This window comes from Buteo buteo, chromosome 12 (genome assembly GCF_964188355.1).
Source record: "Buteo buteo chromosome 12, bButBut1.hap1.1, whole genome shotgun sequence".
Taxonomy (NCBI): Eukaryota; Metazoa; Chordata; class Aves; order Accipitriformes; family Accipitridae; genus Buteo; species Buteo buteo.
In genome coordinates, this window is record NC_134182.1 from 14,625,681 (window position 1) to 14,649,624 (window position 23,944).

The 23,944-nt window shown below is 39.7% G+C and overlaps 1 long non-coding RNA gene across 1 annotated transcript in view; it reads left to right on the top strand.

The window, feature by feature from the left end:
* Positions 1–248: 248 nt before the first annotated feature.
* The window catches only part of LOC142037962 (uncharacterized), a 43,129-nt gene continuing 19,433 nt past the window's right edge, over positions 249–23,944 (top strand). Inside the window, exons 1-2 of the long non-coding RNA XR_012652476.1 lie at positions 249–381; positions 2,692–2,810. This is a non-coding gene — a long non-coding RNA (uncharacterized LOC142037962). The remainder of the gene's footprint in view (positions 382–2,691; positions 2,811–23,944) is intronic.

Sequence of the window (23,944 nt, forward strand, 5' to 3'; positions counted from 1 at the left end):
TATTCAAATGTATCTTTATGGTTTTTCTGAGTCTTCAGAGAAAAAGATTCAGGAACAAAATTGACAGTTTTGGCTCTTTGTTTCACATAAACAACTGAAAAGCACTGTTTGCTCCATATTTTCTTGAAGAGGACTTATTGCAGGACATTTTTTAATTCTGTTGGGATACAGTTGTTTACAAAAATTAAAAATAAAAAAATACTGCTGTCAAAGCATTACCCATTATTTAAAGCTGCAAACCCATTTCTGTTCTTTTCAAGAGTCAGAGTCCAAGTACATTCGTCTTTGGGCACAACATTAACGGTTGGTGCCAACCTGAAGGTTTCTGGAGGACAATGATGTATTTGAAACTACCCTGGAAAAAAAGCACAAATACTCCAGGTAAGAAAAATGATCTCACAGTTCGGAGAAGGAGAAGCATGAAAAGCTGAATTCCAGGGTAGCTCTAGTCTGTACATTTTAAAGACCTGTGTGGCTGAGGAAGTATGCAGTGCACTTTGAGCAGCTTCAAACTGTCTGCTTACAGAATATGTTTCAAAATGCCATGCTGTATATGCTGTCCTGTGCTGTGTCTTCTAAGTAGCAATCTCAAAGGCAGGTCCAGCACTTACGCGGCAACTGAGAATCTCCATTCTGCCACCTGAATATATCTTTGGCCTCAGTCTAGAAAAGTGTTCTCGCCACATCAAACTAGAGACTCAGTGCACTTCAGGAGAGATGGATGGGAGAAACCCAGAGATAGTCCAGAGAGGAGAAATAACAATAGCCAGGTTTGTGGAAAACACAGCTTCTGAAGGGAGGCTGAATCCATTGCTATTATTTGATCTAGTGTCCTGGTTTTGGCTGGGATAGAGTTAATTTTCTTTCTAATAGCTGGTATAGTGTTATCTTTTGGATTTAGTATGAGAATAATGTTGATAACACACTGATGTTTTTAGTTGTTGCTAAGTAGTGTTTATACTAAGACAAGGATTTTTCAGATTCTCGTGTCCAACCAGCAAGAAGGCTGGAGGGGCACAAGAAGTTGGGAGGGGACACAGCCAGGGCAGCTGACCCAAACTGGCCAAAGCAATATTCCATACCATATGACATCATGCCCAAAATATAAACGAGGGGGGCAGGGGGTGTGTGTGTGTACATATTGCTGCTCGGGAACTAACTGAGCATCGGTCTGCAAGTGGTGAGCAATTGCATTGTGCATCACTTATTTTGTATATTCTAATTCTATTGGTTGGGGGGGGGGGGTTCTTCCTTTCTGTCCTATTAAACTGTCTTTATCTCAATCCATGAGTTTTACTTCTTTTCAATTCTCTCCCCCATCCTACTGGGTGGAGGGAAGGAGGGAGCACCTGCATGGTGCCTAATTGCCGGTTGGGGTTAAACCATGACATCTACATAAGAGAAAAGTAAAAGCAGATTAATTGTAAGAGTCTTTTGTAAAGAAAGAGAGAATTAGAGTCACAGGATAATTCAAGTTGGGAGGTCTCTAGTCCAACCTCTCCTTCAAAGCAGGGTCAATGCTGAATTCAGACCAGGTTGCTCAGCATTTTGAGCAGTCAGGTCTTGAAAACCTCCAAGGAGGGAGAGCCTGCAACCTCTTCCAGTCTGTAATGATCCTCATAGTGAAAATTTTGTCCTGGTGTCCAGCCAGAACCTCCCCTGTTCCCATTCATGACCACTGTCTCTCTTTAATTTATGACCTCTGATCTCTGCCATGCACCCCAATATAGAGTTCAGCTCCATCTTCTCAGTAATGTTCTCATAGGTCTTCAAAGGCTGCTATTAAGTCCCTTTTAAGCCTTAACTAGCTGTTCTCCCCATCCAAGATACTTAAAAAAAATCATGGGTTGCCAGCGGAAGGCTTAGGTTCAACAGAAGAAGCCCCAGTAGGGAGCACAGAGAGGCCTGAGAATGGGGATGTCTGTAACCTCCTCTCATTGGAGGTTGTTAAGAATAAATTAGGAAAATGTAGGGTTATCCACCGATGGGGTGGAAATGCCAGGGGATGAACTTGATGATCCCTTAAGGTGCCTTCCAGTCCTATTTTCTTTTGCTTTGATTCTGTGCTAGAAGAGCATGTGAATACAAGTTCTTGTGCCAGCTTAGGGCCACAGAGCTATGTACATGGCAAGACTGAGCCCCAGGTACATAATAAATTTCAGCACTTATTAATATTTCAGGAAGTTATGAGTGACTGAAAATCACTAGGGAAAGATAGTTATAATGGAAATAATGTTGTAACCTGAATTATTGCAGTGTTAGCAGATGTCCATTCTGCTTATGTCTAGTCATCTGAGATAAACTGAGTACGGTGAGTTGTTTTGTTGGGGTTTTTTAAAGGTCAAGGAATAGGTCTACCAATAAAGAACATTTAAAAAAATCTGTCACCTCCACTACCAGTCAACCTTAATTCTTTGTATTTAATAATTTTAATTTAATATTATTTGTCCATATGTCTAAATATCTATGTGGAAGAGATTGCTAATGATATTACTATCAATACAGTATTACTATAGATACTATAGGTGTGGAAACCAGGACTTAGAAAGGTTGTCAAACATGACGTTATTAAAACAAGAAAGAGAAGTTAGATTTGTTTGATGTCATGCTCTTCCAAAGCATGCAGGAATGCACAGTTTCCCCTGGGAATCAGTGAACCAAGTTGCTCAGACATCTCTCTCTACCCGTTAGGTTTCTAGGTGTATGCACAAAAGCACTTGAAAGATTCCGAATTAGTGGCTGCTCCTGGAAATTTTACCTTCAATTACTCTGTAGGAGGACACTTGACAAAGACAGACAAGGACTAAGGGGTAAGTCAGCCCTGAGCAGTCTAACACATTACCTATCCCACTCTGCTCTGGGTAGCCTGTGCATATGTCTGAAGCGGTATGAAAGCAGCGTGCAGCAAAAAATAAGCTAGGCATAGCTTTGTGTGTCTTCAGACAGGAGGGACCCCTTTCTGACCTATTCAGCGTGAAACATAGTTCTTGCACTCTATTTTTGAAATCCTTCATTGTTCTTTTCACCATCTCCATTGTATTCTTACAAAGAAACATGTTTCCTTCAACAAGGTTTTGATACCCAGCGAAAGAGCACCTACCTATTCTCTGTGTTCGTTTCTGCTCTGCTGCCACAACCTGCTGATTGCAGAGGCAGCATTTCACTTCCATTACAGTTTAAATAAAATGGTAGTCTGGCTACATAGGGAATGCATTAGCCTTAAGCAGTCTAGTCACTGTTAATTACAGTTTTTAGACTTCGGAAAGCTGGGTCAAAATTTTCCATTTTTCGGTGGAAAGCCATGTCATTTAAATGCTATCTTCTGTGCACCGTTCATTCACAGTTCTGCTGCTCAAAACTCAGCAGTGACTCTTCTGTGGTAAGTGAGCTGCTTCTTTTTCAGTCTGTGCCCAGAACAGAGCTTAAAGCAAAAACCTCATTAAGCAGAGTTCACTCTGCAGGCAAGTCATTTGTTTAACAGTTTGCTGGTGTGAAGTGGAAAACACCTTGTAAAGTTGAAGTTTGTAATGTTATCTAGGAGATGGAGCTGTGAAGGAGAAAGTGAGGTGGCAGAAGCAGTTTGGAAATAATGTTTATTTCAGTGTTTGAGGGTTTCTCCAGAGCAAGCTTGAGTTTGGGAGGGGAGCCTGGAAGGGATGTTTATTGAAAATGTAAGCCTTTCAAATGGAAATGGAAATTTTATGTAAAACTGTTTAGTCAACTGTCATTTTGTGTTAAGCTTAAAAAAATATATCGCAAACACAATGGTTTGCTTTTTTTAATCATTTCTACCATGCAGTTCAAGGAAATAAAGTGTAAAAACCTCGATACTGCAGTTTTACCTTTTTATGGTCTGTTTTGAATGCACCAGCTAAGGCCCCGGTACACCCAGTTGCAGACAGGGAGTCCGGACCCCCCAGAAGAGGGAGGGAGTCGCAGAGTGCATGGCCTCACCCACCCACCCTTCTTCCAGAACGGCTCTGAAGGGGGGCTGTGTTTGTAGAAAGGAGGTATCCCCTCCGCTGGGTGTGTTTGGGCAGGGAAAGTCCTCCCGAGAGCTGCCCCGCTCCGAGCGGCTCCCAGGGCAGCCGCGGTGGGGGCCGCCTGGGCAGCGCGGTCAGCAGGCTCTGCTTTCCCCAGGACATGGGCTGCTGCCTCCTCCTCATCCCGGTTCCTCCAAAGGTATGAGGCGATCACAGAGGGGAGGAAAAGATAACGAAGCACAGGGCAAATACAACCCTGTTTTCTCCTTAGGAAACCTGAAGGGGGAATTGCTAGGACAGTCTGGAAGCTTTGCTTCCCCCCCCCCCCCCCGTTTTGCTAGTAATTCCCATGTAGCAGTATCCTAAACCAGAAATGATTCAATGTGGCAAGGAGATGTCCTTTCCTGGCAGTATATTAAAGTATTTTAACTTACAGGAGCAAATAGTAGGAAGATTTGCTGAAGGGCATGAAGGGTTCAAATGAAATCCAGAGTGCTGAAGCCATGAGAATTTCAGTGGGGTGATTCTGTATGAAACAGACTGCAGAGCTCTGGCTGAGAAGAACGAGAGTCACTGTCATGGCATCTTGACACCTGTTTCTTATTTATTTAAGTTTTTCCTTTTATAATAAAACAATAATTTTGTTATATAAAAAAATGAGAATTCCTTCACTCGGGAGATGGTTAAGTGACAACTCTAAGGCATTTGGGTCAGCCATCTGCAACATTGGCTAAACACAAGTTGGCTCAAGATAGTGAGTTTACCTTCACGTTATACTTGGTTTCCCATGAAATTCCTCTTAGACTATTGTTTGATCATGAAAACTCAAAATAGTGATAGAGAGGAGTTTCAGTGAAGTAGGAGCCCAAACCTCATTCAACTTGAGTAGAGAGCCATTGCACAAGGGTTTAATATCTGAAATGTGATAAGCTGCTAAGTCTGTTGGAGGATTTTAATGATCAGTTTTTGAAGGCATTGAGGTACTACTTTTGTTGATGCATTTCTAAAATGTGCTAAAAATGGTAGGCTCTCTATCGGAGTTTAGTAAGAAAAAAAAATAAAATGAGAATGTAATGTGGTCATACGATGTCTGTATATGACCTAGTTCTCTCGTACTTAAGTTGCTAAACTTTGTGGGAAATAAAGCATTTGGGTTCTTGCACAGTGAGTGTCTAGCTGTGAGCACACTCTGTTCAATTTTATGAAATAACTGATATGCTTAAATGTTTCAGTAGATTGGTACCTCTACCTTTACCAGTTTTTCTTTGATAGTACCATATAAATAGCAGAAGAATGAAAAAGGTTGGGTTTACATGTGTCAGTGCAGAGATAAATATAACATTATTCAGGTGACTTCTCTTTATGACTCATCTTTAGAGTGACAATTATTTGAAGGTAATTTAACATCACTTCATAAGGCTAATGGTATTTCTACTTTAAGGGAGTTGAATACAATACAGATTTTGCTAGAAATACAAATCTAACCTTTTTTTTTAATTGCTCTTCTAGAGCAATTTCCTGTGAATCTATTAAGCCATAAGCAAGCTTTTATTGAACAAGAGAAGTCTGCATTAAGATAAGCCTAACACAATTCCGTTTAAAAGGTTATTTATTACCTAATGTGTCAATGTCCTTACAAAAAGTTGTTGTTCATTTGTTCATTTAATTATTACTATTAAAGTTCTAAACGAGTGTTACCTCACAATTTAGAAACACAAAAGATTGTTTTCCTTGATCTGTACGGTCGTGCATCAAATCCTAATTACGGAGGTACTTCCCTCTAGTGGACAAGAAGATATATCGATTGCAGTATTTTTCAGTCCCCTTCAAATTTGATCAGGATTTAGGGAAGAGCATGCCTTTAAAAAGGCAGGGAGCAGGAGTGGGGATGAGCAGTCGCTTCTCATGGGGGAGAGCAGGGTGAGGAGGGAGATGTCCAAGAGATGGCTCAGGACTGGTGCTGCTGGGGCCAACGCGTGCGCTGCAAAGGCAGGTGATCGCAGGGTGCCACGGCTTGCAATTGGTGCAGGGATAGTCAGGATAGTCAAAACAAAGCTGCCTGAGGAATGGCAGTAGGCTCTCCTGATGTTGTGAAACTGGCTGAGTGATAAAACAGGAGGTAGGTTTTAATATTGATAAATGCAAGGTAGTGTACCTGAGTTAAAATAAGCAGATGCAGTAACAGGCTCTGCATTAGGTCTTACCTGTCAGGGAAAGATCCTGGAGTCACTGTGATCTTGGTATTTGTTTTCCAAAAATATCATCAGTGGTAGAAAAGGTAAACTAAGTGTTAGAAACAACTAGAAAAAGAATGGAATTAAAAAGAAACATCGTGCCCCTGTTTGCAACACTTTTGAGATTATAGTCCCTCTGTCTTAAAGATTGAGAAGAACGACAGAAATATGGAACAACTTCCATGTGAGAAGAGACTAAATGAGAGAGTCAAGTCCAGAAATGGAAATACAAGGGGACACTCCAGTCTGAAAAAGAGGCAGCTAGAAGAAGGTATACTGGAATAATATCATATTGTGAAAGGCAGGAAGAAGGTGAATAGGGATTATTATTCCCATTTCTCGTATCAGAAGGAGTAAGAGATGTTCCAATACCCTCATTGTCACAAAAGGCTGAAAGTATAAATAGCCTCCAAAAAGAATTAAATGGAATTGACAGAATATAGTTCTGCTGACAGCTACTAAATACACCAGTCTCTTTGAAGCCTCTGTCTCAGAAAGCCCCCGAGCTGCTGACTCTCAGATGCTAGTTGCGTTGGCCATGGGGAAAAACACTGTATGCCTGTTCTGGTTCCATGTACTCTTTTTATAAATATCTTATGCTATCTAGGATGGGAGGTGGGCTGGCAATTTTAAATCTCTAAGTGAAACATGTACAAACTCAGTCATCCTTACTGTACTTCATATACCCCATAGGGTTGGGTTTTTTTATATCCTATTCAAACTTTTATATATCATTTGTATTTTGAATGGATATATTTGCCATGTTACCAATTCTTGAGATTTTTATCACAAGTCTTCCTTGCATTAGTTGGGTGGGCTTTTCTTCTGACAGTTCCAACCACAGTTAGAAGTCTTGCAGTTGAGATTATCTTTAAAAAAAAAAAAAAAAAAAGACCAGGGATTTAAAAAAATGCTAACTGCAGCTTGTATAGAAAAGTTTCATGGTGTGTATCCATATCTTTGAAAAAGAGGGAATAAACATTAAGGAAAAAACAGCATCAGTTGATTCCATTTTTTAAAAAGTCAATAATTTTATGAGCCTTTCCTATTAATGCATGGACTACCAGCATATATGTTTATAAAAGAAATGGTAGTGAAATGTTTTAACCATATGCTATGTAAATCAGCATTAAAAGCCCAGGTCCTTGTATGTCTTGCAGGAATATGGTCTAAATTGAGTCTAGAAAGATAACATAATTGGTTTCTAGGCAGTTTCTCTTAAGTATAATGTACATGTTTAAAACCCAGTGGCATAATATAGTTCTCTATATACCATGAGAATTTATAATAGTGTTAATAAATTAAACATCAACATTTACCTTTCTCCCTTGTTGGCTTAATCACCAAAGCCTGGCAGCTACTTAATGTCCCCTTGATGAATCCTTAGAAGAAATGAGGAGTCAGTAAGCTTAAGAGCAGTGTACATATGTCATACGTTTGTGTTGCACTTCACTCAGACAACTTGTACACAAGAAAATGCTACAACTCATTAGAGTAAAAAAGGAATTGTGACTGCTAAAGCATGGCAGTAAAAGGACTGAGGGTAGCTGGATGTAAGAAAGGGTCCATGCAAAAATAAAATTGGAAATAGAAGTAAAAAAAAAAAAACACCAAACTGCAGAACTATTCGCTGTTAATTTATTTCCATCTTATTGGGGTTTTAACAGATTTTATGATTGAATACTTTAGACTGAAATTTTCAGGTTCCATTGTAAATAATAATGATTAGTCAAACACATTCTTTCCAATATTTTCTCTGCTCAAAATGGCAAGCAGGACATTTAACTAACAAGCTATTTCAAGGTTCAACCAGGTTTTTTTAGAGCTGTACTTATTTTGTCAGCTCACCCTCACCTGTAATGAAAGCAGAAGGAAATTCATTATAAGATCTTTTCCTCTCTGTCCATTCTTTCCTCTGCCACACCATTCCCATCCTGGAGGAAAACATGGAAATACTTGTGCTATTCAATCTGCAGATATAGCAGTAAATAAAAAAATGGTTAAACTTCCATATGTAAGGAGTAGGTACCCCTATGTTGCTCAGATTAGAACTGGGTAAGCTTTAATATTTGTGCTTTTATCCTGGACTACACCAGAGATTTTTACTTACAGAAAAAGCCCCCTTACACTTGCTGGCAAAAGTAGCTAAGGACACTGGCCATCACACAGCCATGTTATGGATGTTCTTGAAGCTTTCCTAAAATCGAGACAAGTTCCATGGGATTTTCAGAGAAATACTGACACATTTTTTACAACCTGCCATGGCAGCAAGCAGATCCACTTTTTTCAAAAGTGGGAAAAGATGAGGAAATTTATAGTGTCTGACAACTCTGAATTATCCCCAAACCTGAACTTTCCACTGTGTCATACCTTCTTTCTTATAGCTTGTACGCATTCCCAAATAAGCATGTGAAAACATATTGCCTTTCCCATGGAAAAATCTAAACCATATAATATTTCATTAAAATAATCTTCTGCTGTCATCAGGTGATGGCTTATAAAAGAGTCAGCTCCCCATGAAAAACAGTGTTGCAGGACCCTTAAGGCTTTTATCTATGCCCCGCTTCTTTGCTGCATGCCAGAGAGCTTTCCTGGCTAATGCTGTTCACTGAAAGACAGTTTGCCTTTTAGACTTGGTTCTCAGATCAGCGGCAAGTGTTTTATTTCATGGTGAAATGTACAGAATGACCTAGACCCCTGATTAGAGTTCTCTGTGCCCAGGCATATTGAACGCTGCTGTTAACCAGCTCCTTCAGAATCACTCTTCATTGAAGCCAAGTTAAGATACAAGTAAAGAAAAACACTTATTTCTAAAACAGCCAACACAGATACAGCAGTTTATCAGGACATAGGAGGCAGAAATTAAAGATCTGTGTTCAATTTACTTGTGTGGACTTCAAATCTGAGCCACCTCACTCTGTCACTGGCAGTCTGTCCCTAACCCAGGTTGTTGGGAACTCAGCTCTCTTGCACAGTCTGCACACTCAGTAAATGTGCTGTCAAAACACATGGTCTTTTATCTTAAACCCCTTACCTGGAGTTCCGTTCAGCTTCAGGTCTTTCTTTTCTCAAAGATTATTGATCTTTAACTTCTCTGGAAGCAATTTTGCCCCTCTGCCTTCCACCTTCTGAAAATGCTCACGTCTTCAGCAGAACAGTTGTGATGTCTTATACATGACTAAATTATTAGGAAATTCCTAACTTATGAATGAGGAAATGTGAAAATCTCATTAAGAATTTTTTTCCCATGAAGCTTGTATTTTTTTATTCATATGTAAACCACCAGCTGCTCTGATATAAAAATGTAAATACAGTTGATACATGTAGCTCATTACTGGCTCTGGCTCTCATTCAAAAGCAGAAATCTGGGTGACTCACTATTTTGAAGTGAGAGTGAGCTTGGGGCAATTGAATTCAAACAATGAATTATTTGATTTATTCCTTAGTAAAAATTGTTACCTCTGTGCCTGATGGGTAGAGCCCATGCCATCTTGGAGTCAGCAAACACACCAGAAATTAAAGGAGTGTTGTGTAAGGTACCAACAGCGTAAGGAACAGTATGCTTGTCAGATGTAAAAATCACAATTAAAAAGATTTCAAGAAATAATACAGTTATTCTTTGGAAATGTCAGCACAACCATCAGAGCTGGGAGCAATAAAAGCACCGTAGGATGATTGCTGCTCTGTTTGGATTAGTTCACTAATGAAGAAAGAACTAAGACTTGGCTCTTTAGCATCAGTAAAGGGGAGGAGGACTTTAATATGTCAGCACAATAGCCCTCACAAGGAAGACAAGCCAGGGTGCTTTTTCCATTGTTGTACTCAAATCCAAGCAATGAAATCTGCTAAGGCACAAAATGTCCTTTGCTTGGAACATCATCATGTTCTATGACAAGTCTAAGACAAGTTGGAAGAGAGAAGTTGAAGATGAGGTGTCAGTATGTTACTAATACTGTTCAGATCTATGAATCATTACCAACAGATATAGAGTAAGTGAAAAGTTTTCTGTAAATTACAACAGTGAAATTCAAGAACCACTCTGGTGGTTTTACTTTGGATTTCTATCCATGTAGCTGATAGAGAAGTATGGTGCAAAGATGCTAAGCTTCTTAAGAAGCAATTCTTCCAAAATAAAAATAAATAAATAAATGAAAACCGATAGTGAACCAAGGAAACTTAACTAAAGCTAACTCAATGATGTGCTTAGAGAAAACATAAGCATAGCTTTGATTGGGATTTAGTGGTTAATCTTTGTTCAAGACACTTGTAGGGCTCAAAACACATATCAGTACTTGTGACCTAAAACAGTTGAAAGCAACAAAAATGAGCGGTGTTGTGCCAAACAGAATTTGCCTTAACAGAAACTAGTGATGCACGGAAAGCAAACTTCATTTTGAGTAAGGCACAAAGGGAAAACATGTGAATTGCCTGCTTATCTTAGTCTATTACATTTAAAATGCTTGAACTGCATTTGAAACAAGAATTCAAAATGCACAGTTTTATTGAACATTATAGTTTTTCTCCACATAATTTATTGTGTACATATTACTTTTTTTACTACTGGATAATGGTATGTACTTCCCAGAATATATCTGAAATGAAACTGTGTGAATAGGCCTTATGCTGGAGAGAACTTCTCTTGAAGAACTGAATTGTGCATGACTGGCGGCGTTGTTGTCTGGTTCGCACAAAACATTCCCTCCACCTTCTCAGACAAACACACAGCAGTGCCCTTTTAAGAATATATTGAAAACAAGCTATTTGAAGAAGTCTGTTTAAAAAAAAAAAAAAGGAGAGAAGAAAAAAGTGCACCTTTTTAAAACTCTGCACTGTATTTCATCTGTTTAATGTGGAGGCTCTATAAAGTACAGAAGAGGTCATTTCCCCATGGGTGTTGGAACTGATTCTTTTTTAAATTTTTATCTGCCACTTATTTCTGGATCATCTGAACTTTCTATTTGCTGTGAAGCTACAGGGCAAATTCTCCCCCTTCCAGTAAATGGAAACCTTTGATAATTCAATCATTAACCACTTTCTTTGAGTGCTCTATTCTTCCTCCAAGTTCTGCTGTATAATATCACCTTTGCCATAAAGCCTTTCCCATTGAAATTCCTGGTTGAGATGGAAGAAAAAACAAAATCAAGGAAGAGCAGAAAGAAAGTTCCCAGACAAGTTCTCTCAAGTGACCTGGCAGTTTAAGGAAACATTGCCATTGTAAGAACTGAGCTGTGAAAAGCATAGTATGTATATCTAGCTAAGCTAGAATAGAGACTTTCTAGCTGGGGTGTAGGTGGCAGTCTAGTTCCAGCAGTTCAGCAGGATCTCTTGCCATGACTTCAGGTAGCTTCACAGTGCTGTAAGCATATCCTGAGCTTTTTAAAATATTATATCCTCTGTGTGAATGCTTACACATGTCTTTTCTGCAACTGCTGTATTTCTAGGTAAAAAGGAATAGTCAAATTCAGTAAAATACAAGGAACAAATCCTGGTGATCATTAAAACCAGCAGCATCCTCAGCTCTGGAGCGAACAGGCTGAATTACTGCTCAAGTTGCCTATCCTAGGCTGCATTGCGTTTGGTACTGCATATAGTGATGGGCAAAGTGTCTGGGTATTAGAATAGGGGGTGGTGCCTCCTGCCAGGCTTCAGGTGGCTGCTTTTCCTCGACCGGAGCTAACAGCCATGGGGTCTGGCCTGACCAGTGGCTCTTTTGCTTTCAGCCATCAAAGTGCCAAGGAAGGGCAGAGAATACAGAGACTTTTCAACCTGGGAAATACAAAGCAGGAAAGGCAAAGTATAGTCATTGCTCCGAGACCTTAACTGAACAAACAGTTCTGAGTTAGCCCCTTGTATGGAATTTTAATAGAGCTTGCGATGTTGGTGCACTTCCAGGCCCAAAAAATCTTTTCTCTTGATCTTTCTTCTCTTCTAGAAGTATCTTCTTGCCTGTTTTGAGTTCTTAGCCATTTTATAGACTTCCTTAGAAGATAGTGTTTAATCTACATGTTGTGCATGTTTTGGATGTGTGGTTTTGGAGATTTGGTTTTCTTGCTTTGAATCTTTAAATTTGACGTGGTTTTATGTAACTGCTTTTTTAACTTTTATAGTTAATGAAACTCAGATGTTAAGCTCTACCACTGTATTTGAAAATGGCAATTTTACTTACCATTCTTTTTAGATATTAGTTTGGATAGAAATTTAGGAAAAAGGAGGGAAATTCTTTAATGTACATTTTAAAAACATCCAAAAGTAGGAAAGGGACAAGTACAAGTCCTTTGACTTGGAATAGATTTTCTTCAGCTTTCTCCCTTTGGTGTGTGGCTTGGTGGTTTGGAGTTTTTTAAAGCTTCTACTATGTGTTTGTTTAATACATATTAAAAAAAATGCTTGGAAAACAGCATTAGCCACTTTAATGAGGATTTTAATGATTTAGATGTCTGTGATATTGAAAAGATACTAGATACCTATCTGGACACCTTTGTTAATTCATTCTGCATTGAAATGCTGAAACTCATTTTGAGTCTTACTTGGCTGGTGGTTTTATTCTTTCACAAGTTCTACTCATTTCAAGTTTTAATAGGCTTTTCAATTTAGATTAAATAAGAACAAAGCCAAGAACTAAAGAGAGACAGCATTCTGGGTAGAATTTCCAAAGCCCTTAACCATAGGTCTACATGCAGTCACTCAAATAACTACAGTGTATGATGCATCTATCCAGGTTACCTATATAATCATTCACACACAATGCTGCTTTGGCAATGCAGAAATAAATAAATAAAAATTTGTTTAACAATGAGTTACAGTGGATAGGGTCCTATCCCACATATGACAGGATCTGTTAAAACTTGTTCCAGTTTGTCCTGAGCTGGTAGCACTTTAAGAATAAACTTGCTCTAGCTGTCAAATGTTTTAATTCCACAAAAAAGGGAGTTGCAGCCACTCAATCTAGCCAAAAGTTAATATATTTGGGCAAATAGCACTGATTTCCTTGGGCTTTGAATTGGATTCATATTGTAATTGTTTTTCCAGGAAGGCAGGCAGGCATTAAGATTAAATGTTAATGCTTGGAGTAAAACACAAGATCTGCTAGACTTTTTCCGCTAATGTGCAGGATTCGTAATTTCCTTATACATATGCAGATGCATTCTTCATATACTTCATCAATTCCATATGAATAAGTTTCAGAATCACTGCCAGCCCCAAAGCTGTCCTATTAACTATGGAATGTGCTCAAATACCATGGTGATAGCCACAGAATAAGAAACCTTGTTAGGTTTTCTCTCATATTTCCCACGTATTCTCCCCAAACTATTAGAGCACTGTTTGTACAAAACTAATTTATTTAAGTTTTTTAGCATCTTACAGCAAGGGAAAGTCTCTCCTACATATTGCTTTTATACAATAGGTTTATTGACTATTCTACACTTCCCTTGTGCCTTTGAAAGCAAGACCCAAATATAAAGATCTTAGCCCATGAGAAAGAAACATGCACAAGGTCAGAGAAATGAATTTTGTTTGTGATGTGCAACTAGCAGTTACTATCAATATATATTTCACAGAGAAATCTGAACTACTTTCTGCATTTTACATTCTGCTTGATTTCCCCCCTCCCTCCTCCACTGCAAACTGCTACCTTTACCTTTGAATTCTATATTCCCCAGCATTCTTTTAGCTAGAACAAACCTTTCTGTGATGACTGCTACCTTGTTAACTTCAGGAGGCACCAGAGACAAAAAAAAGGTTGTTTCTCTGGCTGCCTCACAGCTGGGTCCTAGGAAGTTATTGTGCCCTCCATGATGCACAGTAAGAAAGGACAGTGCAGCATACGAAGGAGCATCAACATGCAGAGGTGTCCTCCTAGCCTCAACCTCATCTTGGTACAATCTCATGACACAGTGCAGCAGTATGCACTGAAACTGAGATGATGCTGAAAGCCGTAAGACTAGATAAGCATGGTGTTACATCCCCTGCTAGATAAACATTTATCCATGTTATTCCCAGCATCCTCAGTGATGAAACAACTCATGAAGTTGTGTTTGTGCCTCATTCCCCATTGTGCACTGTAGATATGTCACTAAAATCATGTTTTCAAGAGTACAGTGCCAATTCTTCTAAAGATGGCTATGTCTGTATTAGCAAGTAGTACAGTGCAATAGGAGCAGATCTACAGAACAAACAGTTGATGCTGTGGATGCAGCACCCACACTACATTTATTCATGGAGGTGGGAAGGGTAGCTCAGACCAGCTCTTGCCTGGTCCTGTGGACTGGCTGCCTCTGAGTGGTTGAATCACAGTAGAGGTGCTCCCTGGGCATGTCTTTCAGCGAGCATGGATCTGGAAGGAGCTGGGTTTGCGTGCTCTGAGACAGCTTCACAAGGTGAGCAAGAGCACAAGAAATGGGTGTGATTTGGAGATTTACTGCAAAAGCACTCTCCTGGTATGACCCAAAAACTAATATACATGCACCTGCTGTAGCTCCCACTTCACCACCAATATAGAAGGTACATTTTCAAAAAACCTCAACATATGGAATGTTAAAATCATCTGAAGGTATGATCAGTTAGTACCAGCATATGAGTGCTGTTAGAAATCTGGGTCTCACCTAGTAGCTTAGATGGTCAGGAAAGCTTAACCCTAATTGCAGCATCGGCCATCTGAATACACAGCCCTGAAATCTTAAGAATCTGGTCTGCAAAAGTTCTGGTTCAGCTGCTTATTTGTGAAATGGGGTGATGTGATTCATTGATGCCAGCTCTCAGACTTTTATTGCAAGTCTTGTGGTTTCAGCATCCTCTGTAAACTCCATGTTCAAGAGTCATGAGACAAGCAGAATATCTCCTTCCTCATTTATGAAACAAGTTTCAAAGCATACAGTTTTAAGGATGCTTGTAAGTGAATCTCATTAATTGAAAGGTATGAATTGTAATTTTGAATATCTTATTGATAGTACTGAGTATTCTTCTACCTACCATTTGTCTTTTTTGCTCTTTTGTGTAATGACTGACTCTCAATCTGATAAAGAGCTTACTAAAGAGGGCTAAAATAGGAATACAGTTATTAAAGGGTTCACTAATGTTGCACTTCCCCACCATTAAAGAGGAAGGATGAAGCAAACATTACTTTTGTTCTTTTTAGGAAGCAAACCTGATGAAAGCAGAGGTTTCTTTGATAAAATCATAATTCCTTGAAAAGAATGTACAAGGTTTTGTTTCCCTGTATGCAGTCAAATAAACCAGCAGCAGATCTGTTTCTTTGGCCACAGCTTGCAGCCTACCTGATTGTGCACTCAGTCCACAGGCTCTCTGTAAGCTTGACATGAACCTTTTCAGAGCGTTCGTCTAGTTTGCTTCTGTGGTTTTCCATCTTCAGTCTGAAATTTGCAAAACCAAGTAGAGACTGCCAACATCTATCCACACATTTACATACCTACACAAGTAGTACACAATGCCAAGCAAATTCCTGAGTGGCCTGGCACGTGCAGTTATATTTAATTGTTACATGTGACTGAGTTTTGATGTAAAAGGTTGAGTTGTTTCATAAAGGAGCTTATCTCTTTCTGTTCTATTAAATAGAAAAAAAACAGTTGTGCTTACTTGCTTTAATATGTTTTTCCCAGTTCACAGTAAACAAAGTTAAACTCAAAATGTGAAGGCGTTTCTTCAGGTGTCTGAAAGGTAACCACCTTGTTTTGAAGGAGGTTTGTAATATGAAACAAATTTAAACAAGTACCAAGGCTGTGAAAATACCAAAATGAAGTAGTTTTGGCAGAAAGTGAAAGTTGAACAGCTTTCATTTAGCACAAAAAGTCCCTAACCAATACTTTTAAATGGTTTGCTAGATAGCACGTCTGCTTCACTCAGCAGAGAAGACAGATTTTTCTTGAATGGCACAACCCCTTGAATCTTTTTTTTTTTAAAAAAAAAACATTCTTAAGCTCTCCCTGTGCTGTGTTTCAACAAAATAAGGGTGTCCAAGGGCTTTTATTTTTTTATTTGTAACTTGGAAAAATGACATAGCAGCTTAGACTACAAGGGAAACATTAGGTGCTTGAATTCTGTAAACTTCCACCTTTCAACAGCCCAGCCTATTATATTGTGATACACACACCTTGCAAGTGGACATGTAGTTTTCTGTGCCAGAGGAACATTTTAATTATTTCCTTTACTAAAATGGTGTTACCTTGCTCAGCAAATTAGCTTCCTAACTCTAGGCTTGACCTACAAAATGATTAATCTTTTTACATACATGTTAATATCTTTCATAATGCATCAGTTCAGCTGTCTTCTCTGCACAGCCACCTTCCCCCTCATCCAGTTTGTGCCAAAACACAAAACTAATTTTAAAACCAGAAACTTTCATTTAAGAATACAATGTTAGAAATCTCCTGAGAAGTCATGTGTCAGGGAAGAAGAGAATTTAAAACAAGGCACTAAATAAAGTGTGGCAGGTTGAGGACATGCCCTTTAATACAATGTTTGCAGTTGGTAATTAAAAATGGCTCAATATAAGCAGCTCTTGCACTGTGGCACAGGTTACACAGTAGAACGGATTGTGCATGTTAAGTCAAAAGAGTTGACGTCTGTTCAGGATTTGAGGGCAGAGAGCAATGGGGAATGTAATAATTTACAGGAGAATGTCCTACTTATAGAAAGGTTTTGTGGATTTATATTTCTCAAACCTTTCTGAAGATTATACGAAATGGAGGTTGAATCAAAAATAATGTTGTATGGCAAGTGCTTCAGAAACGGAGAATCAGATTCCATAGCAGAGTAGGCTAAATCCAAATGGAGAGATGAGTAGATGAGCTCCTCTGTTCCTGTGGCAACCTGCCAGTCATCAGCACCTTGTTGTAACAGGTCTGTGCCATTTTCAGACTGGAAATACCAACTAAAATTATTCCAGCTCAAAGCAAGAGCTCAAGATTTGGGGTTTGTTGGCATCTGTCCATGAAGACACACCCTTCATTTTAGTAGAAATCAGTAGTGAGTCCGGTAGCAGCTCTCAGGCAAATTTTATCCTCTTCAAAAATTCTGTCTTCTGCATTATTTATTGCTAAGACAGCTAATGGCCTTCCAATTTTTAGAAGCTTGTAGCTGCTTAGATGGAGCAAAAGGTACAATTCATTTCTGTCCTGATTTCATAGCTGTTGGCTCAAGGTTTGCCAGCACTACAGGTAATGCTGGATTTTGCCATCCCAGGGAGGAGATGGCTGAGAGTAGGCACGGGACAGCTGAATCCTGGAGAGTCACTTGGGTTTGTACCACTTACTACTCTAGTGATAGCCACCCCCTCGCACGACCAACCATCTCTTTGTGCAGCAGCAGCCAGCCTGGCTTTCCAGGTGCTAGCAAAGGCAACGTGGCCATGCTACTCCCTAGGGAATACCATTGCATTTTTTCTGGATGGCAACAAAAGAAGCACGAATTCTGTTTGTGTATGTCATATTTTGCTTTCAGTAGAACAAAAGGACTGCCTTTAAAAATCCATAATAGTAAGCTGAGACTCTTAACGCCAGAAGTCTTGTTAGCCACTCATAAAGAAATACAAGTGGCACTTATCCAGTATCTGCACGTTACCTTTGATCCATGACTGTGGATGATGAGTGACTTTTATCTTAAGAGCTTTAAGCAGTACATATCACTAATACTACTGTATGTATGGTTAAGCTTTCTCTATTATTCTTCAATCCTCTTCTTAGGTTGTGACCCTAAATATTTTTGATCTGACAGAGAAAAGTAATCTGTTTGGTATTTAAATTAAGTGGCAAATGTTTAAAATTAAGCTATATAAATCTTGAAAGATAAACTCTTATATAACAGTTTTCGGTAAGGTACAAAGGCTGTGTAAAGGTACTTCTGAATGCCTGTGACTGATGCTATGGACTGACCACACCTCCACTGCGGTACAGGCGAGCACCATGGGACGGAAACACACGGGGCACAGTGAAGTTGCATTGTAAGGATTACTGTTACAAAATTATTAGTAGCAGTTACAAGATGGTCTTTGTTTTTCCAAGAACAGCAAGGATGAAATCCTGGCTGCGGGAAATGCCAGAGCAAATTCCTACAGACTCCATGCAATGGTGTTTTCACCTTAAAACTGATTTGTCCTCTGTGCTTCCCTCAGTGAACTTTCTCATACGCCACTTTTATGAAGGGCTGTGGTGATGGGCTAAAGATTTGGTTCATTAGCAGGTCTGTGCATCTTTTTGTGCCGAATGTTACAAGTCTTAACGGGGTTTGCAGCTCCATCCAGGTTTGGCCCTGCATGTCCCCTGCACACAGACCAGCCGTGGCCGAAGCTAGACATCAGCATCTGCCTAGGAAAAGCTTTCGTGTGCCTCCCGCCACTCGCAGAGTGCTGAGGCTCAGTCTTTAGGGAAGCACCTTGCTCGTCGGGTTCTGCACCCGAAAATCTCCTGGTCAGGGTGCAGCGGGGACCAGCGGCTCCCTGGGCCCAGTAGCACTGGGGACTCCCCAGGGTGGCGGGCCAGGGCCTGGTAGCCAGGGCCGCTCCTGCCTCCCACCACCCCAGCCAGGAGCAGGGCAGCCGAGGGCACTGGGGCGGCCCTGGCCTTTGGACACCTTCCTGGCGATGGGGATGGGGACAGGCCGAGGCTGGGCTGAGTCACGGGCCCACCGATGGGCCCAGCTTACCGGGGCCCTTGGCCGGGCAGGGCAGGGCAGGGCTGTGGGGAGCTGGAGACCGGCCCTGCTGCAGCGTCGCTGGGGTGGGGGCCGACATGGGGTCCTGGGCCCTGGGCAGGCGGGTAGAGGAATTGTCACAGGAGACGACAAAGCCAAAATAAGGGCAGGAAAGGAGGGACTCTCAACAGCCTCTGCTGATTGTGCTGCCGCTGCTGCAGCAATGGCTGGGCCAGAGGAGGAGGAGGACTGAGAGGGAGGCACGACTGCCGGCAGCTGCGGAGGCTGTAAAGAGCAGGGACCACTGGGGAGAAGGGGCAGCGAGGCTGAGTTCGTCTCACGCCGTTGGATCCGTCAGCTCTCCTACAAACTTGTGATCAAGGTCGCAAGTCAGGCAACTGGTCTTACACAGAGAGATTTCAAGTCAAAAAACATTGCCAAGAGAAATGCTTCCAAAGCACCATGGGATTTAACGTCCTTAGTCATGTGGGCACTTTTGAAAATGTAACCGTAAAGATCTTTTCGTTTATAATGGAGTCCAATCAAAATTCTAGAGTAAGTAGGCATTCTTCCATTGGCTTCAAAGGGCTATGAATCACACAGACTAATTTTTGTTAAAATGTTTCTATCAATAAATCATGATCCTTAAAATGGTCATATGTTTCCACTTATTCTTTCAGAGGTGATTTTCCCCCTTCTTCAGCTAATTTTTCTGTGGCTGTGTTAGGTTTGCAATGACTTAGGAAATCACTAATGATCAAAATCAACAGAAAGTGAAGTTTTATTCTGTGTTATAATTGCTTATTTAAAAACTCTTAAAGGTAAAAAGTTACTGATCTGGGTATTCTTTTCATTAAATATTTCATGGCAACAAGAGTGGCTGAAGATTATGGTAAATGAACATTTGATCTCATAAAGGGAGTTGTTAGACAAATCCTGCTAAAATTACAAGGAATTCTTTCTTTTCCTTCATCCCAGGTGGCTTGATCAAGGCAACCCACAGAGCACTTTATTCTGCACAAAGTCATGTTCAAAACACAGCTATTTTTGGACTGTATTGGCCTGAAACAGCAACATGACAAACTAACCACTGAGTCGAAAGAGTGAAGTAGTGTGATGTTGGTTTTGCTTTTACTAGAGAGGTTCCCAGGACCCAACTGAGAAGATGAGGAAAATTAATCCTGGTAGCTGATGAGAGACAACCTCAGGCAAATTTAAATTTAGTGAGTAGTATGTGCTATGCTGAGACTGAGGAGACATCATTCAGCTTCCTTTGCTTCCTAGGCTATAGACCAGCCCCAGTACTTGCAGGGGTTACAGTAAGGGCTTATCCAGTGCGCGTAACAGAGAGTGCAGAGATTGCCAAGCTATTTCCAGATGGCTGCATCTGTGCAACACAATGCACCATTAGACAGAGAGGCAGTTCAGGGTTTAAAGTGGCTTTGCTGTGTCGGCCTGTGCCTGAGTTCATACACCTCCCCCCCCCCTTGTCTTTGCTAGCTCAGATGCTCTGCCCCACCCTCCGGTGCACAGCCTGGCTATGCCTTTTGCAAAATACAGAAAGTAGGGGGAGAACTGCAGGTTTATCAGCTTTTGTTCTGATGTGACTTGGTACAGCGTAGCCTCTTTTCCTCAAATGATGCTAAGCAATGTCCTCCTCCTGTTAGGAGCTGTGCTACCCCCTGGACAGATACAAAAACAATGATATCCTTGTTGCTATAGCTCATGCAGCAGTATGGACTCCCATCCATTCCAGCAGCATCTTATGCTGCCTCTAACTAATTCTTGTCCTGCCCCAACATCTGTATCAGTGTTCTGTAGGGTGATGCATACTGTATATTGTTGTACAGGCTTCTTGCATAAATCATGTTCACTAAAATGACATGTTCTATGGCTTTTGGCACATATATTTGTTCGTGCGTGCAAACTATGTCACAGTCATCTGCTTGCAACATCTGAATGTATAAGCCATGCGTATTGTTAACATGGATCTAAAAATTTAATGCAAACACAGTTAAACGTGTCAATGTTTTCACCTTGATGGGAATTGCCCTTTTCTTCTGAAAGCTTCAGAGACAGGTCTTATGCATGACTTTCACAGAGACAAACAGGCTGCATACATTTAGACTTTGATAGATGCTTTGCTCAAAAGGTGGAGAAACAAAAAAGCAAGAGATCAAAGCAGCACACCAAATCTTATAAGTTTTAATTAAGCATAAGCAGCTGCATCCTGTCTTCTCAGAGAAGTCCCATCATTTGTGCTATGTAACATTAATGCTCACTGAATTGTAAAGCTCAAGGGAACTCCAGGCACAATTTGGAAGAGACAAACATTTGTTTTTCAGAAACAGATTCATTATCATTTGAAGTACCGTTTTAATCTAACTAGAGATCTTATGGGAATATCTTTGAAGAGTTCTGTCTCTGCAAATCAATTTAATTTGTAAGAAAAAGGAAATAAAATGACCAAAAAGGACCAGACTAGTATTGCAAAGAGAACATTGATCATATTTCTTCAAGCTGACAATGACATTTTATCCTTCAGAAAATCATCATGGGAAAAAAAAATACCCTAAAAAGAATTTTTAAAAATTCATTATTTTCTACCTCATGAAGTGCTGAAAAACATGACAATGGAGATGATTTTCGCCACAATCTCCCAAAGGGGGATTTGAACTTTTGTCTTTTCAACAAAACAATCTCACAGTGGCTTAGAACAGGACTAATAACAGTAAAATTTTCCTCTAGAGATTCTGGCAAACGAAGAAGCACAGCCTCAGTGTAGCTCTAGTAATTCAAGCATGGCTTTGGAGTACGTGCTCACACCCAGCCTACGCTTGCACTTGCAAGAGCTTTTTGATGGAGTCTGTGGTACCAGATGTGTTCTAAAGAGGTTGTCTTTATACAAAACTAATCATATAGGACTGAATGAACCAAACATTTATCTGATTAAATGGGTCTGATTTCTGAATTGCACTTGATAGCAGAATTAAAACTGATTAAGTAAACACCTTAATATAAAAAGCCTGTACCATTGAAAAACATCACCCAGGCTAAAACTTTCTCAAAATACTAAGTAGAGCCAGCTCAATGACTTCAGTCCATGAGCACTAGCAAAAGACTTATAATCAAGGGTAGATTGATTGCCAAATATAGCTGTTCCTGTAGTACTTACATTTTTTATTTTTATTGTATTTATTTAATCATTTTCAGTTTATTCAAAGGAAATTGCAAGAGTTTAATTTCTGTTAGCACCTGCCTACACAGCATCAACACTTCAGGAGAGCAATGTGTCCAGGCAGCAGCATAGGATAACAAAGACAAACAGATCTTGCTAGCTGAGTCAATCAGTTATTACTTGTATTTGACATGTTGTATGATGTTATTATTGATTGTTAATTCTTGTTAATATTTTTGGCTCACAAAAGGAAGATGTGGAGTATAGCACCTCAAAGAGGATACAGCCTGAACTCTCTGAAACTGTTCAGTGTATTACTCAGAGGTTCATGTTAAATACATGCTGACTGGTTAGCACTCAGGCAAATCCTGTTAGACTTCTCAGCTGAAAGTGGTTACTGGAGAGTACCAAACAAGTTCAGATCCTATGACCAGCAATTAAACTGTCTATACTATTCCCCAAAGTTGATAGCTTGTGCCTGAAGGTACTTCTCACATCACAATACAATAGCTCTGAAGATCTTCCATTTCCAATTGCCGTAATGATATCTGTAAACAAGAAAAGACGTTTCTTTTAATCTAATGAAAATATTGGTGTGACTGGTGAACAAACCTTTGACCTGATATTATTCCCTTTTCAATGTCAATTTAACTGACAAAGCTGTGAGCGTGTCCACAGCTAATTGACCAACTACTTGCTGTCACTAGGCAGAATTGGCTGGAGGCAAAATTCCACCTACCTGTATAGGCACAGAAAGACAGAAAAAGCAGCTGAAACTGGGTGTCAAACCATGAGGACACCTTCTTTATGAATTGTCTTTGAATGAGGACTTCAAAATGTGGTGTATTTCTGTAAATACAATTTTGAAATGGCAAACAAATACAAAAGATACTGAAATAAGAAAATCCTTGAAGACAAAGTTGGACTATGAATATGGGGATTCTTAATGTTATTAAAAGAGAACTGCTTAGAAAAGGTGTTGGAGTTGTTTTGTTTTGTTTTGTTTTTTAAACGACTAACAATTTCTCTCCCTAAGAGAATTATAAGACTATCTAAGGAGGGCAAACATTTTCTGCAAAAATCTTCATTTGGACTAATAGTTAGATTTTTAACTAGAAGCAAAGATGGAAAATGTTTGACTATAATAGCTGATTTTCTCTACAGATCTCTAAGCAGAAAGAAAATCTTCTTCTGAGAGAAAAGGAAGAACTAACTGTTTGAAATAAACCTAAAACTCAGACTATGGAATGTGTGTGGGTCAGCTGCAGACCTGGCTGCTCATTTGTTTTTTAACTTTATATAAAAACTAACTTTGTGATTTTTCTTTGAGGTTTGTTTGCTTGTTTTCTCACTTGAAAAGGTAAAGATCTATTAATTCTCTGTGATCTATTAATCAGACATCACAGCATGCCCTTTAACGTGTGTTCTTCCCATTTTCATAACAAAACATTTTAATAGTGTTCTTTTATAAGGGAAGATTGTTGAGTAAGCACAAATTATTGCCTCAGTCCTCAAAAGGAAAACTAGGCTTACTTAACTTGTACTTGCAAACCCAGGTGTGTTGCATCCCAGGTTATCTTCCAGACTGCTCTCAGCAACATTGGCAATTCTCATACCCAAAACTGAACTGCAATGTCTAGATTTTCACAGCTTGCCTGCTGGGGAAGAAAATCAGTCTCTAAAACAGCTTACATCTTAAACCAATTTTTTTGTTTTGTAATATTCAGGCTCATGTCTAATTGTTATTTTTGTAATATTTCTGAATATTCAGCTTTTATTATTATAATGATGGAATTAAGGACCAGACAGGAACAAAGCCCATGTATGCTAAAAATTTTGCCAATACAGAGCAGCTAGAAATTCTTATTCTTCCAAAGAGTGAAGACTTGAAATGAGAAGGATAG